The 15,000-nt window shown below is 36.1% G+C and overlaps 1 long non-coding RNA gene and 1 pseudogene across 3 annotated transcripts in view; one reads left to right on the top strand and one right to left on the bottom strand.

The window, feature by feature from the left end:
- Window positions 1–15,000, top strand: part of LOC133636087 (uncharacterized) — a 55,969-nt gene that overhangs the window by 38,324 nt on the left and 2,645 nt on the right. For all 3 annotated transcript variants that reach the window (XR_009822172.1, XR_009822171.1, XR_009822173.1), the window contains exons 5-6: window positions 8,350–8,479; window positions 8,567–8,712. This is a non-coding gene — a long non-coding RNA (uncharacterized LOC133636087). The remainder of the gene's footprint in view (window positions 1–8,349; window positions 8,480–8,566; window positions 8,713–15,000) is intronic.
- Window positions 4,761–15,000, bottom strand: part of LOC133636085 (semaphorin-6D-like) — a 151,126-nt pseudogene continuing 140,886 nt past the window's right edge.

Raw genomic sequence — 15,000 nt, 5'->3', positions numbered from 1 at the left:
TGTTATGAAGGTGTCTGTTACTACATTATATATATACTTGCAGTGTGTGTATAAAACATATTACATATTGTTATGAAGGTGTCTGTTACTACATTATATATATATAATTGCAGTGTGTATATAAAAAAATATTACATATTGTTTTGAAGGTGTCTGTTACTACATAATATGTTTTATATACACACTGCAAGTATATATATAGTTTCGTTTGGAACGCGTGGTTGCGATGGTTGTGTGCTCTTAAATGCAGAAGGACAAGCAGGAGGAGCGTGCAGGGAGGATTGCATTTTCATTCTTTAAGGCAGGACAACACATACAAAAAGTCAGACACCAAACAAGCGTGGAGACAAAAATCAAATAGTCACCAAGGGTGATCAGAGAGGAAGTCTAGAATACGGAGAAAAACACTTAAGCGTGGTGAAAACAGGACAAAACGCAAGTGTCGTCAAGAGCGAGCATTGACCCAGCGACTTGTGCCGGGTGACAGAAGCATATAAAGGGGATGTGATTAACCACACAGCTGGTGGGGAACACTAATCACTAAAACAAGGGCAGGTGTGGGGAATTAGTGTCCATGGAAACCAAAAGTAAATGAAAGGAAAGAGGTTAGGGCACGGAAACAGACTAACATAGGAAAAAAGCCACAATACATAGATCAAGCCATGACCTGGGCAACGGATCATGACACATGTTACATATTATTATGAAGATGTCTGTTACTACATTATATATATACTGTATATACTTGCAGTGTGTATATAAAACATATTACATATTGTTATGAAGGTGTCTGTTACTACATTATATATATACTTGCAGTGTGTTTATAAAACATTACATATTGTTATGAAGGTGTCTGTTACTACATTATATATATATAAATATATATATACTTGCACTGTGTATATTGTACATATTACATATTGTTATGAAGGTGTCTGTTACTACATTATATGTACTTACAGTGTGTTTATAAAACATATTACATATTGTTATGAAGGTGTCTATTACTACATTATATATATACCTGTAGTGTGTATATAAAACCTATTACATATTGTTATGAAGGTGTCTGTTACTACATTATATATATACCTGTAGTGTGTATATAAAACCTATTACATATTGTTATGAAGGTGTCTTGTTACTACATTATATATATATACTGTATATACTTGCAGTTTGTATACAAAACATATTACATATTGTTATGAAGGTGTCTGTTACTACATTATATATATTTGCAATGTTTATATAAAACATATTACATATTGTTATGAAGGAGTCTGTTACTACATTATATATATACTTAGTGTGTATATAAAACATTTTACATATTGTTATGAAGGTGTCTGTTACTACATTATAGATATACTTGCAGTGTGTTTATAAAACATTACATATTGTTATGAAGGTGTCTGTTACTACATTATATATATATATAAATATATATATACTTGCACTGTGTATATTGTACATATTACATATTGTTATGAAGGTGTCTGTTACTACATTATATGTACTTACAGTGTGTTTATAAAACATATTACATATTGTTATGAAGGTGTCTATTACTACATTATATATATACCTGTAGTGTGTATATAAAACCTATTACATATTGTTATGAAGGTGTCTGTTACTACATTATATATATACCTGTAGTGTGTATATAAAACCTATTACATATTGTTATGAAGGTGTCTTGTTACTACATTATATATATATACTGTATATACTTGCAGTGTGTATACAAAACATATTACATATTGTTATGAAGGTGTCTGTTACTACATTATATATATTTGCAATGTTTATATAAAACATATTACATATTGTTATGAAGGAGTCTGTTACTACATTATATATATACTTAGTGTGTATATAAAACATTTTACATATTGTTATGAAGGTGTCTGTTACTACATTATAGATATATTTGCAGTGTGTATATAAAGCATATTACATATTGTTATGAAGGTGTCTGTCACTACATTATATAAATACTTGCAGTGTGTTTATAAAACATATTACATATTGTTATGAAGGTGTCTGTTACTAAATTATTCAATTGAATATGGGTTGAAAAGGATTTGCAAATCATTGTATTCCGTTTATATTTACATCTAACACAATTTCCCAACTCATATGGAAACGGGGTTTGTATATATACTTGCAGTGTGTATATAAAACATATTACATATTGTTATGAAGGTGTCTGTTACTACATTATATATATACTTGCAGTGTGTATATAAAACATTTTACATATTGTTATGAAGGTGTCTGTTACTACATTATATATATACTTGCAGTGTGTATATAAAACATTTTACATATTGTTATGAAGGTGTCTGTTACTACATTATATATAAACTTGCAGTGTGTATATAAAAGGTTGATGGAGGTTTTTTTTTAAGTTGTTTTAAAGACTTTGAAGGCTACAACGGTGACTTCCATTAGCCGCATCTTAAACGTTTTTTTAATCATCTTTAAAATCCTAAAAAAAAAAAAAGGCGTGTGTTCTCATAATGATTGTGAACGATAGGCAACATTCCAATAAAAGTGCAGTTCCCCTGTAAGTACGCCTGTGGGCAAAACATTACACACACTAAAAATATTAGGTTCTCTTTTAACCAGATTATTAGGTACACCCAAAACATTAGGTACTTGTGGTGAAAATATTAGGAACACCCAAAATATTAGGTTCTCTTTTAACCAGGTTATTAGGTACGTCCAAAACATTAGGTACACCCAAAATATTAGGTAGGTCTGTGGTCAAACTATTAGGAACACCCAAAATATTAAGTTATCCTGTTGTCAAAAATATTAGGCAGAACCAAAACATTAGGTACTTGTGGTCAAAATATTAGGTACACCCAAAATGTTAGGTTCTCTTTTAACCAGATTATTAGGTATGTCCAAAACATTAAGTATACCCAAAATATTAGGTAGGCCCGTGGTCAAACTATTAGGAACAACCAAAATATTAGGTTCTTTTAGCCAGATTATTAGGTATGTCCAAAACATTAGGTATACCCAAAATATTAGGTAGGCCTGTGGTCAAACTATTAGGAACACTGAAAATATTAAGTTAGGTACTCGTGGTCAAAATACTGGGTAAACCCAAAATATTAGATACGTCCGTGGTCAAAATATTAGGTACTCTTTTAGCCAGATTTGGTATGTCCAAAGCATTAGGTACGCCCAAAATATTAGGTACGCCTGAGGTCCAAATATTAGGCACACCCAAAATATTAGGTTCTTTTAGCCAGATTATTAGGTATGTCCAAAACATTAGGTATACCCAAAATATTAGGTAGGCCTGTGGTCAAACTATTAGGAACACTCAAAATATTAAGTTACCCTTTAGTCAAAATTTTAGGCACGCCCAAAACATTAGGTACTTGTGGTCAATATACTTGGTACGCCCAAAATATGAGGTACGCCTGTGGTCAAAATATTAGGTTCTCTTTTTGACAGATTATTAGGTATGTCCAAAGCATTTGGTATGCCCAAAATATTAGGTACGCCTGAGGTCAAAATATTAGGTACATCTGAAATATTAGGTGAACCCAAAATATTAATTTATCTTTAGTCAAAATATTAGGCACACCCAAAACATTAGGTATCTGTGGTCAAAATACTGGGTTAGCCCAAAATATCATGTATACCTGTGGTCAAAATATTAGGTACACCCAAAATATTAGGTTATCTTTTAGTCAGATTACATATGTCCAAAACATTAGGTACGCCCAAAATATTAGGTTCTCTTTTAGCCAGATTATTAGGTATGTTCAAAACACTAGGTATGACCAAAATATTAGGTAGGCCTGTTGTCAAACTATTAGGAACACCCAAAATATTAAATTATCCTTTAGTCAAAATGTTAAACATTAGGTACCTGTGGTCAAAATACCGAGTATGCCCAAAATATTCGGTATGCCTGTGGTCAAAATATTAAGTACACCCAAAGTATTAGGTTCTCTTTTAGCCAGATTACATATGTCCAAAACATTAGGTATGCCCAAAATATCAGGTTCGCCTGTGGTCAAAATATTAGGAACACCCAAAATGTTAGGTTGTCCTTTAGTCAAAATATTAGGTACGTCCACACGTTAGGTACACCTCTGGTCAAATTATTAGGAACACCCAAAATATTAGGTTTTCTTTTAGCCAGATTATTAGGTACACCCAAAACATTAGGTACACCTGTGGTCAACATGTTAAGAACACCTAAAATGAATGATCCTTTAGTCAAAATATTTGGCACGCCCAAAACAGTAGGTAGTCAAAATACTGGGTATGGCCAAAATATTAGGTACGCCTGTGGACAAAACAGGTTGTATTTTAGCCTGGTTAGTTATGCTCAAAATATTAGATACACCTGTGGTCCAAATATTAGATACACCCAAAATATTAACTTATCCTTTTAGTCAAAATATTAGGCACACCCAAAACATTAGGTAGTCGTGGTCAAAATACTCTATAGGCCTGATTATTAGTTATGCTCAAAACATTAAGTACATCTATGGACAAAATATTAGGTACACAAGAGGTCAAAATATTAGGGACACCTAAAACATTAGATACAGATTACGCAAAGACACATTTCCCCCAAATATTAGGTACACATTCATGTTGAGGTGCTTCCAAAAGTAAAATAATCTAACAAGTACATAAATATAAAATATACAAGTATAAAAACGATAAATATATCGTTATGAAATAGAGCACACAGCTTGGACATTTGGCTCGTCAGGAATATTTCTTTATTTACAAGCTTTAGCCACAATTATTGTAGTATGTACGGGACTGTTGGCCTCTGCGGGTCCAAAATGTTCCCAGTGAAAAAGACGCCGGCCCCTCACTCGTCTGCGAAGCACCAGCCGGACTGAAACGTTCCCAAAGAAACGTCAAAGTTCTTCAGCGAGCCTTCAGCTCACAGAGTCATCAAAACAAAAAAGAGAGAAAAGACTAGGAAAGAAACAAATAATAATCAAGTCAGGAAGACACTTCTTCGCCCACCAGTCCGCTTTGGAACGCCAACAGCGCAACTAAATCTGAAACAAATGGCGTGTGTACCGTATTTTTCGGACTATAAGTCGCAATTTTTTTCATAGTTTGGCCGGGGGTGCGACTTACACTCAGGAGCGACTTATGTGTGAAATTATTAACACATTACCGTAAAATATCAAATAATATTATTTAGCTCATTCACGTAAGAGACTAGACGTATAAGATTTCATGGGATTTAGTGATCAGGAGTGACAGATTGTTTGGTAAAGGTATAGCATGTTCTATATGTTATAGTTATTTGAATGACTCTTACCATAATATGTTACGTTAACATACCAGGCACGTTCTCAGTTGGTTATTTATGCCTCATATAACGTACACTTATTCAGCCTGTTGTTCACTATTCTTTGTTTATTTTAAATGGCCTTTCAAATGTCTATACTTGGTGTTGGGTTTTATCAAATACATTTCCCCCAAAAATGCGACTTATACTCCAGTGCGACTTATATATGTTTTTTCCCTTCTTTATTATGCATTTTCGTCCGGTGCGATTTATACTCCGGAGCGACTTATAGTCCGAAAAATATGGTATGTCCAAAACACTAGGTATGCCCAAAATATTAGGTAGGCCTGTTGTCAAACTATTAGGAACACTCAAAATATTAAGTTATCCTTTAGTCAAAATTTTAGGCATGTCCAAAACATTAGGTACCTGTGGTCAAAATACTGGGTATGCCCAAAATATCAGGTTCGCCTGTGGTCAAAATATTAGGAACACCCAAAATATTATGTTGTCCTTTAGTCAAAATATTAGGTACGTGTGGTCAAAATACTGGGTATGACATTAGGTACACCTCTGGTCAAATTATTTGGTACACCCAAAATATTAGGTTTTCTTTTAGCCAAAATATTAGGTACCCCTGTGGTCAACATGTTAGGAACACCCAAAATTAATGATCCTTTAGTCAAAATATTAGGCACGCCCAAAACGATTAGGAGTGACAGATTGTTTGGTAAAGGTATAGCATGTTCTATATGTTATAGTTATTTGAATGACTCTTACCATAATATGTTACGTTAACATAACAGGCACGTTCTCAGTTGGTTATTTATGCCTCATATAACGTACACTTATTCAGCCTGTTGTTCACTATTTATTTATTTTAAATTGCCTTTCAAATGTCTATTCTTGGTGTTGGGTTTTATCAAATACATTTCCCCAAAAAATGCGACTTATACTCCAGTGCGACTTATATGTGTTTTCTTCCTTCTTTATTATGCATTTTCGGCCAGTGCGACTTATACTCCGAAAAATACGGTACACGTCATTTGTGGCCAGAGAAGGGTTAATTAACTCCAAAGCGGACTGGCAGGTGCAAGGTGGTCAGGTGTGTTGGGAGAGTAATAAGGCAAATACAAAAGTGACTTTCTTGCTAGCTTTTCACCACAGCTTACATACATCCACATATATATATTGATATATATGCACACGCACATACAGTCTATATGTACACATACTGTACATGCATAATAGAAAGACATTCTGGTTAGCAACATGACGACATCGCTAAAGTTGATACGCAAAAACAAGAACAGGCTCCACCCACTTTCCCGTAGTCTGTTGTGCAACGTTAGCATCGCTGTTAGCTTCGCTTTTAGCTTAGCTGTTAGCATCGCTGTGGTGGTGCTCAGAGTTGTAGTTTAACGAGTCACGTAAAAAGAGAACAATACCAATATGGTACAAGGCTCATCTTTAAGTCGGCGGTCCTCCATTTTAAAGACGGCGAGCTAGTAGTGGAAGTTGTTGGCCTGCTGGCTGAGCGGCGACGAGGCGGGTATGAAGAGCGGTTTGGGGGGGGCGTCGGGTTTTAGGGAGGGGCCTCGTCGTACGACGGCCCCTCTTTGCGGGGTGTCGTGCTGCTCGATGTTGTAGCTGTGCTGGCGCGCCAGGTAGCCATGTGGGAGGAGGGGGTAGTGACCCTCGCCGGCGCTGCCCGTGGAGTTCATGCGCGCGAGCAGCGGCGGGGGTTGGTGGGCGCTGCAGTTGCGTTGGCTGAAGCTGTGGTGGCGAGGGATCACGGAGCCGCCACCCGCCGCCGCCGGGCATCTTAGCGGCGGCGGCGATGAGCGAGTGCCTCTGGGAGGAGTGTCTCCTCTCCAGCGTGGACATGTGCTGGGGAGGCAAGTCGGGGGGGACGTCCATGCGCCGCGTGAGGCTGTCTCGGGGCAACGTGGACGAGCTGTAGTACGGCGCCGACTCGGTTTCCGGAATCTGAGGTTGGACGCGGTTGGCGTAGGCGAGCTGGCCCCCCGCCCCGCCGGCTGCCAGACACGACGGGCTGATCAGCTGAGGGGTCTTTGCCCCGCCCCCCTCGTGAATGTGCTTGAGGAGCTCGTCCAAGGAGGTGACCTCCATGACTTTGTGGGCGTAGGCGGGATAGGGCTGCTGGGACAGGTTGTGGACTTTGCGATCGTCAGGCTGCAGGTGCCCCGCCCCCAGAAACTGTCCCCCGTAAGTGAAAACCTGCTGGGGCGTCACAGCTGAGGAGGGTCTACAGGCGTTGTTGCAGTTGTGGTTCTTCTCCCAGTGGTTCTTGAAAGCCTTCATGCTCTTGATGGGAAGCTCCGGGGTGGAGTCTGGAGTCGGGAGACCGGAGAGCTCCGAGTGGGGACGCAAGGGGTGCACCAAGTCCCCCATGCTCATTCCGTGAGGAGCGCCCCTCCTGGGCGGGAGCAGCTCCTTGCCGCTGGGGAACAAGGAACTGTAGATCTTCGGGGACGACACCTCCAACTTGTCCTCCTTGCTCGGTCCGTCCAGGAGGCCGTTGAGCTTGGCCAGGTTGCGCAGGGACAGAGCGTGCGGGATCTGCACCTCGGGGTCTTTGGGAAGCTTCCGGGTCTTGCGTCCTACGCGGTTGCAGTAGCAGGACACCAGGAAGCCGGACAGGAAGGCCCCCAGGACGAAGGCCACCAGGACGCACGCGATGAGGAGCGTGTAGTGGACGCTGTGGTTGGACTTGTCCGCCTCGGGGGGACGTCTCACGCCTGGAAACACAAAAGACAACGTTGACCTCTGACAAGCAGTGAGGGACACAAGCAAGGTCGGTGAACCTGGCTGGACCGCAGCGCTGGCTGAAAAGTCACTTTGAAATATTGATGGAGGACAGAGTGTGCTGCGTCTTGGCAGTCTCTGGCAAACTTCCAATACATAAACGCTTTATTGTAAATAGTTTTTATTGGAATGACAAAATGAACATTTTTATTAAAAGTTCCCACTAAGTAGAACACTCAATAGTTCACTGACTGTGTCCCAATACTTTTGTGTTGCAGATATGAATCAAAGATTGTTTATTTGCCAGAGCTGCGCTGACTAAAGTGCATAGAGAGGCACCATGGCAACGTGGCACAAGACTAAACTCCCAGGAGCCTTTGCAGGCTTTAATGTTTCTCGTCGGATGACGTACGCTAAAATAAGCATTTCAACATTTTTACTCTCTCACATCGTCTTCATCGTTCAGTAACACGATACTTTTGATCCAAACTGCAGTCATGTGACCACGCTGGCCAATGAGCACAGTAATGACAGCAGACGGCAGTCACTGAAAACCTCATCCCAGAAACACTTCCTGCAAGTAGACCTGCACAAGACTGGACAATCCACACCAGAATGATTCACACACCAAGAAACTACAAGTACGACAACTACAAAACACTACTACAACTACGATAACACACTACTACAACTATAAACCACAATACACTACAAGTACGACAACTACATAAAACTACTACAAGAAACTACAAGTACAACAGCTGCAATACACTACAAGTACAAGAAACTACAATACACTACTACAACTACAATAAACCACAATACACTACTACAACAACAAGTACAACAGCTATAATACACTACTACAACTACAAGAAAATACAAGTACGACAACTACATAAAACTACTACAAGAAACTACAAGTACAACAGCGACAATACACTACTACAACTACAATAAACTACAAGTACGACAACTACATAAAACTACTACAAGAAACTACAAGTACAACAGCTACAATACACTATACAACTACAAGAAATGGCAAGTACTAAACAACAAAAAACTACAAGTATGACAGCTACAATAAACTACAAGTACAACAGTTATCATACACTACTACAAGAAACTACCAGTACGAAGACTACTACTAGAAACTACAAGTACAACAGCTAAAATACAATACTACAAGTACGACAACTACAATACACTACTACAACTATAAACCACAATAAACTACAAGTACAACAGCTACAATACACTACAAGAAACGACAAGTATGACAACTACACAACACTACTACAACTACAAGAAACTACAAGTACAGCAGCTACAATACACTATTACAACTACAAGAAACGGCAAGTACGAAAACTACAAGTACAACAGTTACATCTACATTACACTGCTACAACTACAAGAACCTACAAGTACAACCGCTACAATACACTACTACACAACAAGAAACTACAAGTACGACAGCTACATTACACTACTTCAACTACAATAAACCACAATACAACTACAATAAACCACAATACACTACTACAACTACAAGAAATTACAAGTACAACAGCTACAATACACTAATACAACTACAAGAAAATACAAGTACGACAACTACACAACACTACTACAAATTCAAGAAACTACAAGTACAACAGCTAAAATACAATACTACAACTACAAGATACTACAAGTACGACAACTACAATACACTACTACAACTATAAACCACAATAAACTACAAGTACAACAGCTACAATACACTACAAGAAACTACAAGTATGACAACTACACAACACTACTACAACTACAAGAAACTACAAGTACAGCAGCTACAATACACTATTACAACTACAAGAAACTGCAAGTTTAAAAATTACGAGTACAACAGTTACATCTACATTACACTACTACAACTACAAGAACCTACAAGTACGACAGCTACATTACACTACTACAACTACAATAAACCACAATACAACATTACAACTACAATAAACCACAATACACTTTTACCACTAAATGAAACTACAATACACTACTACAACTACAAGAAGTTACAAGTACAACAGCTACAATACACTACTACAACTACAATAAACCACAATACACTTTTACCACTAAATGAAACTACAATACACTACTACAACTACAAGAAGTTACAAGTACAACAGCTACAATACACTACAAGAAACTACAAGAAACTACAAGTACGCCAGCTACGTGTGTGTGTGACAATCATTGGTACTTTAACTTTACACTACTACAACAAACCACAATACAACTACAATAAACCACAATACACTTTTACCACTAAATGAAACTACAATACACTACTACAACTACAAGAAACTACAAGTACAACAGCTACAATACAATACTACAAGAAACTACAGGTACAACAACTACACAACACTACTACAAATTCAAGAAACTACAAGTACAACAGCTACAATACACTACTACAACAACAAGAAACTACAAGTACGACAGCTACATTACACTACTTCAACTACAATAAACCACAATACAACTACAATAAACCACAATACACTACTACAACTACAAGAAATTACAAGTACAACAGCTACAATACACTAATACAACTACAAGAAAATACAAGTACGACAACTACACAACACTACTACAAATTCAAGAAACTACAAGTACAACAGCTAAAATACAATACTACAACTACAAGATACTACAAGTACGACAACTACAATACACTACTACAACTATAAACCACAATAAACTACAAGTACAACAGCTACAATACACTACAAGAAACTACAAGTATGACAACTACACAACACTACTACAACTACAAGAAACTACAAGTACAGCAGCTACAATACACTATTACAACTACAAGAAACTGCAAGTTTAAAAATTACGAGTACAACAGTTACATCTACATTACACTACTACAACTACAAGAACCTACAAGTACGACAGCTACATTACACTACTACAACTACAATAAACCACAATACAACATTACAACTACAATAAACCACAATACACTTTTACCACTAAATGAAACTACAATACACTACTACAACTACAAGAAGTTACAAGTACAACAGCTACAATACACTACTACAACTACAATAAACCACAATACACTTTTACCACTAAATGAAACTACAATACACTACTACAACTACAAGAAGTTACAAGTACAACAGCTACAATACACTACAAGAAACTACAAGTACAACAGCTACAATACCCTACTACAACAACAAGAAACTACAAGTACGCCAGCTACGTGTGTGTGACAATCATTGGTACTTTAACTTTACACTACTACAACAAACCACAATACAACTACAATAAACCACAATACACTTTTACCACTAAATGAAACTACAATACACTACTACAACTACAAGAAACTACAAGTACAACAGCTACAATACAATACTACAAGAAACTACAGGTACAACAACTACACAACACTACTACAAATTCAAGAAACTACAAGTACAACAGCTACAATACACTATTACAACAACAAGAAACTACAAGTACGACTGCTACATTACACAACAACTACAAGTACGACAGCTACATTACACTACTACAACTACAAGAACCTGCAACTACGAAAACAACAAGTATGACAGTCACATTACACTACCACAACCACAAGAAACTACAACAACAATAAACCACAATACACCACTACAAGTACAACAGCTACAATACACGACAACTACAAAAAAACTGAAGGTACGAAAACGACAATACACTACTGGTATGACAGCTACGTTACACTACTAAAACTACAAGAAACTACAAGTACGACACAACTACATTACACTACTACAACTACAATAAACCACAATACAACACTACAAATACAATAAACCACAATACACTACTACAACTATACACCGCAATACACTTTTACCACTAAATGAAAATACAATACACTACAAGTACAACAACTACAAGTATGACAGCTACATTACACTACTACAAGTACGACAACTACAATACACTACTAGTAAGACAGTTATGTTACACTACTACAGCTACAAGAATCTGCAAGTACTACAACTACAATACCCTACTACAATGAACCACAATACACCACTACAACAGCTACAATACACTGCAAGTACAACATCTACATTACACTACTACAACTACAATAAACCACAATACAATACTACAACTATACACCACAATACACTTTTACTAGTAAATTAAACTACACTACACTAATACAACTACAAGAAATTACAAGTACAACAGCTACAATACATTACTACAACTATAAACCACAATACACTTACAACTAAATGAAACTACAATAAACTACTACAACTACAATAAGCTACAAGAACGACAGTCAATCAACATTTTTTACACAGGCCCTCAATCAAAAGTGTCTCAAAGGGCTGCACAAGCCACAACAAAATTTTTGGCTCAGATAACACAAGTACGGGAATACACTACTACAACTACAATAAACTACGGCAATACACTACCACAACTACAGTAAATCACAATACACTACTACAACTAAAATAAACTACAATGCAATTCCACAACTACAATAAGCCACAATACACTACTAAAACTATAAACCACAATACACTTTTACAACTAAATTAAACTATAATAATTTACTACTACAACTACAGTAAACAATACACTACTACAAATACAATAAACCACAATACACTATTAAAACTTTTAATAAACCATAACACACTACTACAACTACAGTAAACCACAATACACTTCTACAACTAACATATACTACTACAACTACAGTAAACTACAATACACTTTTACAACTATATGAAATTACAATATACTACTACAACTACAGTAAACTACAATACAATCCTACAACTACAGTAAACTTCTACAACTAAAATAAAGTACAACTACACTTCTTCAACTAAAATAAACTACAATACACTACTACAATTACAATACATAATTACAACTATTAACCATAATATACTACTACAACTACAATAAACCACAACACACTACTACAACTACAATAAACCACAATACAATACTACAACTATATCACACAAAACACTTTTACAACTAAATAAAACTACAATATACTACTACAGTAAACCACAGTAAACTTCTACAACTAAAATAAACCACAATACACTTCTACAACTAAAATAAACCACAATACACTACTAAAACTACAGTAAACCACAACACACTACTACAAGTACAATAAACCACAACACACTACTTCGAGTACAATAAACCACAACACACTACTACGAGTACAATAAACCACAACACACTACTACAAGTACAATAAACCACAACACACTACTACAAGTACAATAACCCACAACACACTACTACAAGTACAATAAACCACAACACACTACTACATGTACAATAAACCACAATACACTACTACAAGTACAATAAACCACAACACACTACTACGAGTACAATAAACAACAACACACTACTACAAGTACAATGAACCACAATACAATACTACGAGTACAATAAACAACAACACACTACTACAAGTACAATGAACCACAATACAATACTACAACTATAACACACAAAACACTTTTACAACTAAATAAAACTACAATATACTACTACAGTCAACCACAGTACACTTCTACAACTAAAATAAACTACAATACACTACTACAACTAAAATAAACCACAATACACTACTAAAACTACAGTAAACCACAATACACTACTACAAGTACAATAAACCACAACACACTACTACAAGTACAATGAAGCACAATACAATACTACAACTATAACACACAAAACACTTTTACAACTAAATAAAACTACAATATACTACTACAGTAAACCACAGTACACTACTACAAGTACAATAAACCACAATACACTACTACAACTAAAATAAACCACAATACACTACTACAACTAAAATAAACCACAATACACTACTAAAACTACAGTAAACCACAATACACTACTACAAGTACAATAAACCACAACACACTACTACAAGTACAATAAACCACAACACACTACTACAAGTACAATAAACCACAATACAATACTACAACTAAAGCACACAAAACACTTTTACAACTAAATAAAACTACAATATACTACTACAGTAAACCACAATACACTACTACAAGTACAATAAACCACAATACACTACTACAAGTACAATGAACCGCAATAAAATACAACTATAACACACAAAACACTTTTACAACTAAATAAAACTACAATATACTACTACAGTAAACCACAGTACACTTCTACAACTAAAATAAACTACAATACACTTCTACAACTAAAATAAACCACAATACACTACTAAAACTACAGTAAACCACAATACACTACAAGTACAATAAACCACAATTATAACACACAAAACACTTTTACAACTAAATAAAACTACAATATACTACTACAGTAAACCACAATACACTACTACAAGTACAATAAACCACAACACACTACTACAAGTACAATGAACCACAATACAATACTACAACTATAACACACAAAACACTTTTACAACTAAATAAAACTACGATATACTACTACAGTAAACCACAGTACACTTCTACAACTAAAATAAACTACAATACACTACTACAACTACAGTAAACCACAATACACTACTACAAGGACAATAAACTACAATACACTACTACAAGTACAATAAACCACAATACACTACAAGTACAATAAACCACAACACACTACTACAAGTACAATAAACCACAACACACTAAGTACAATAAACCACAACACACTACTACAAGTACAATAAACCACAACACACTACTACATGTACAATGAACCACAATACAATACTACAACTATAACACACAAAACACTTTTACAACTAAATAAAACTACAATATACTACTACAGTAAACCACAGTACACTTCTA

The sequence above is a fragment of the Entelurus aequoreus genome, linkage group LG20 (genome assembly GCF_033978785.1).
Source record: "Entelurus aequoreus isolate RoL-2023_Sb linkage group LG20, RoL_Eaeq_v1.1, whole genome shotgun sequence".
Classification (NCBI taxonomy): domain Eukaryota; kingdom Metazoa; phylum Chordata; class Actinopteri; order Syngnathiformes; family Syngnathidae; genus Entelurus; species Entelurus aequoreus.
Note: the sequence above shows the minus strand (reverse complement) of the source record. Positions and strands in the feature narration are given on the sequence as shown.